We start from the raw sequence: 4926 nt of genomic DNA on the forward strand, positions 1-4926 counted from the left end.
GATGGTAAAGAATGACATGTTTGCATTCCATATTTCATTAATGCATCTAAACATGTGAATTTAGGAAGAAATATAAGCATGAAACCATCTACATGTATACATACTCATAAGAGCATGAAAAAGCACTAATGAATGTTAAAGAGTAAATAGAAAGAAATGAGAATATTAAAGAAGTTCAAATCTGACTTTTATTTAAAGAAGTGTAAAAAGATAAAAAGAAGAAAAGGTTGTTGCGATGGGGAACCATGAGTGACAAGAAGAATTTTCCCCACATGCACGCCGCCTTTAGTGAGCAGCCTAAGAAGAAGAAAGAAGAATTGGTAAAGTCCATAAGAGTGCATGTGGATGAGGGCTGTACCCAAGAAAGAAGAATACACTCACACGGCCAAGGTTCCAAATCCATGCCTTAACCGAGTCCGATCAACAAAAGAATACGAAAAGAAAAGAATAAGAAAGAATAAGAAAAGAATGAGAAAGAATAAGAAAAGAATAAGAAAAGAAAAGAAAAGAATGAGAAAGAAAAGAAAGAAAGACTAGAAAAGGAAGCAAAAAAAGAAATACAGAGAAAAGAAACAGAAAACAGAATAAGAAAAATAGAAAAGAAAATGCATATTTTATACATTTGTGCATTTGCATTATATATATGCATAATACCATGCCCATTATCTGAGTAGTGGGAAATTAGAATAGAGAAAGAACAGAGAGAAAGAACAAAGAAAGAATAGAGAGAAAAACTGAGTAAAAGTGGAGAAAGAATAAAGAAGAATGGGGAAATGTGAAGTAAGGAAAGAAATTCAGAATTTAAGCAATGGAGAGAGAAGGGTAGTATAGCGGGTTTACTTACTGAGCAATTAGTGCTCACCCTGTTGTTTTCAATGTTTTTGTAGGAAACAAGTGAGATGCAGTCACTTGGAACATCACGTAGTGGAAGGGTTAGGCAAAACTGTCAACTTAATATTTTGAGACTTTATTATGTTTTGTAAAGATTTATATATAAAGAAAAATCAAATATGGGCCCAAACTTTTATACTCATTTATATGTATATATTTTCTTATATATATTTAGTAAGTTTTACTGTTATTTTATGAGTATACTAGCTAGAAAGAGGGTCATCACATTTTTGGTCTCAGAGCAAACATTTTGGGATTTAACAGTGTGCCCATCCTGCCGTGTTGACGTTCCATAGCCGACCATTGTAAGATTATTTCTTTCCTTACTTATAGTAGTAGATAAGTTAATTGAGTTGATTCAAGTGTGGTTATTTTGTAGATGAGACGTAGAACACAAGTAGGTAGCAAGAATGTGATAAGTGCGGGGGAAACTTCCTACTCGCTAGAACCTACTTCTCCTACCCTTGATGAGGCGAGAATTCGTAGTATTGTACAACAAATGTTAGTAGAGAGTCAGGGGAGAGTTGTACCAGAGAGAGTTGAAACTCCTGTTCGTTTACCAACCACCAGGGAAGAAAGAGAAAGGTCGGTACCTCTGACAGTGCAGAATCGTATTGATCCTATTTATGGACTGCCAAGCCAACACTAACCATCCGAATTTAGGGGTACCATCGACCCATTAGAGGCAAAGGAATGGTTTGAGTTCGCGGAACGCACAACGGCACTTTTTCCCATGACTGACAGAGAAAAGATACAGTATGCAAGCTTTCTATTTTGGGGTGATGCCCGAATTTGGTGGGAATTGATGGAAGATACCCACAATTTAGTTTCTATGACATGGGAAGAGTTTAGAAGATTGTTTGAGGCTGAATATAGAACAGTGGATCGGGTTCATGAGAAGATCCAAGAGTTTACCAGTTTGAAGCAAGGTTCTAGTACAGTAAAAGAGTATTCTATAAGATTTAACTCTCTTGCACGGTTCACAACCGGTATAGTAAACACACCAAAGTTGAGAAAAGATAAGTTTGTTCATGGGTTAAAACCGAAAATAGCCCATGATGTGATGGCAGGAACTGAGCCCCCTCATATTTATATTGAAGCTTTAGAGCGAGCTTTAAGAGCGGAGATATTTGTAAATAAGCTCACCTCAGCGGGACCATCAACAACAGTACCTAGTGACCCATCTCCCGCTCCACAGAGAGAAAGAAGTGATGTTTCAAGGAACGGGGAAGTGAGGAACAATAAGAGATTCCAACTTGAGAAGAATAGAAGAGACTGGTAGAGTAAACGGCTCAGACCTACTGAGTTTTCTCCATGTCCAAAGTGTGGGAAAGCGCATCCGGGGGAGTGTTTAAGAGAGTTAGGCCGAAATGTATGTTATAGATGCCGAAAGCCAGGGCACTTGATGAAAGATTGTTAAGCCCCTCTTGCACCCACACCCGCAAGCCGCAGCACAAACTTCCAGAGGTACAAATGCTAGGGTTTTTACTGTGGCACAGAGTGAAGCAGAAGCCAGTCTATCCACAATTACTGGTTAGTTATTATTTCATGCAGGTCCTTTTTATGTATTGATTGATTCTGGAGCTACACATTCTTTTATTACTCATGGAATGGTAGAAAGATTAGGTTTGAAACTTGTTATAGTAGATCAGCCTATTAAGATAGAATTACCTGATGGGGTTAGTGTAGTGACCCATGAGATGCTTCCAGGGGAGTCCGTAGTGATCCATGGAAGGGAGTTACCAGTTGATTTGATAGTGTTTGATATGCCTGACTTTGATGTTATTTTAGGCATGGATTTCCTAGGGAGGCTGATAATCCGTAAATTTTACAGTTTTTATTTGATCTTTTTGTCGGATTTCAGGTACTTTCTAGTGCATTTTACCTGAATTGGTGCTTAATTCCTTACTTTTCGTGTTTCAGGTTAAAATAGACTTTTTAGCGAATAAAGACAAAATTGGATAGTTTTGACTCAGAAATGAGCGGATCTCAGAAGATAGGAGAGTTCCGGAGCAGGACAAAGCACGATGAAGCTTGTTTCCAAGGAAGAGAGCCGAAAATCGAAGAATCGAACGAAGAAGCAAGCAGAGTGGCAGTTCTGTAAATTTTAGAACCTTCGAAGGAGCTTCGCCCCGGCGAAGAAATTGTCTTCGCCGCGGCGAAGTAGGCAGAGACCATGTGGGATTTCTTCATTCTTCGCCGTGGCGAAGAATTCTTCTTCGCCGCGGCAACAGTCAACCTATTCAGTTTTGTAAACGCACAGTTTGTGTTGTGCGTATTTTTGGCTGGGTTTTTGGACTAAGTATAAGAAAAACTTAACCTTTTGGCCGAGAATCTTCAGCTTTTTAGGTTTAGCCGTTTTTTAATTTTTTAGAGTAAAGCTTTTAGTTTTTCGGATGTTGAAGGGAGGATCAGATTTTGACGGAGAATGCATCTTTTGGGGAGATTTCTGATCTTTATCTCAGTTTCATTAGTGTAACTTGTTTATTTCATTCTTCGTTTTTGTATTGTTAATTCGCTATGAACTAATCTTCTATGGGTTAGGGTTTTGATTGTAGTTTGGATTTTGAATGGGTTAAGTATTTGATTGTATATTTCCATGTGAATAGCTTTGGTTGGTGTTTACTCTGAAATTAAATGTTGATGTGATGAACATGAGAGATTGAGAATAATCATGTTAAGCTTCTTGGGTAATCACCATTATAGTATTGGATGCTAGAGATAGATTCAAGAATTAATGAAATCAATTTAGGATTCTTGTGCTTAATGAATTTAGAAATATTAACCTTCAATTTGTTGGGTGCGGAATGTTAATAAGGATGAATAGGAAAACATAGCCGAGAGGGTATGTTAACATATTAGTGAATCCGATTACAACCATTGCGCATAAGTGTGAAATAGTGTAACTCTAAGGTTTAACCCATAAAAGTCCAAACGAAGTCAAAACTACCCTTTTTACTTGAATTGAATTCTGTGTTTCATTTGCTTTCTTAGTTAAGATTTAATTCTTTGTTAAATTCATTTTTGTTTTCTTTTCATTACAATTTCTCCCACCAATCCAAGGAATTCGATTACTTCAATGATAACGTTAGGAAACTTAGTGCTTGCTACAGTTCTGTGGGAACGATATCCTACCCATCACTTTATTACTTGAGGACTAGTGCACTTGCTAGTTTTGCATGTTATAATAAACACGCATCAGAGGTGATAAGCTATTTTACACTATGATTTTGCATTGAATTTTGATAGGATTTAGGATACTTTTCATAAATTGGGCCATAATTGCTACCTAATTCTATTAATTCGTCTTTGTAGGCCTAAACGATGATTTTTAGCATAAATGACAGTTTTGAGCGTAAATTGTGTAACTTGAGCTTGAAAACTCGGAATGACCTAAATTTGAAGCTTTGGAAAGCTAGAAAGAAGAGCTACAACGTTCATGTTTTGGGTTTTTCCTAATTCTGACTGGACAACGGTGAAAACTTGGCTTGAAGTCGTGAAAAGGACGCTGGGAACTGAAGAAAAATGTCTTTGGACGTGCTTCAGTATTTTGCCATAACTTGGCTGTAGACCTCGTATTGTGCTGATTTTGAACTACCAGAAATATATTTAGGGCTACAATTATAGTTTAATACTTTTCCATATTCGAACTCTATCATGTTCAAATGGGGCCTGTAATTATTCACGCGGCGAGGAAAAAGCTTCGCCGCGGCGAAACCTGCGTCAGATGCAAAAATAAAACGACGCGTTTTGGCTTGCTAGGGCTTCGTCCTTAAGTGAGAGAGGTATAAATTAGAGCGAAAAGGAAGAGAAAAGGGGCTTGGTTCGTGATTTGGGAGGCAGCTCATGGAAGGAGAAGATTATTGAAGATTTGGGCTTCAAATTAGAGAAGATTTCTCCATCTTTTGCTTGCTTTTCAATGATGAATCTTGATTCAGTTTGTTTTTGTTGTTTTATTTCGTTTTTGAGTATGAACTGAGTTGTTTAGCTAGGGTTTGATGTAATCTTGATACAATGATTCAAATTTATATGGAT

This window comes from Pistacia vera, unplaced genomic scaffold (genome assembly GCF_008641045.1).
Source record: "Pistacia vera cultivar Batoury unplaced genomic scaffold, PisVer_v2 Contig86, whole genome shotgun sequence".
Lineage (NCBI taxonomy): Eukaryota > Viridiplantae > Streptophyta > Magnoliopsida > Sapindales > Anacardiaceae > Pistacia > Pistacia vera.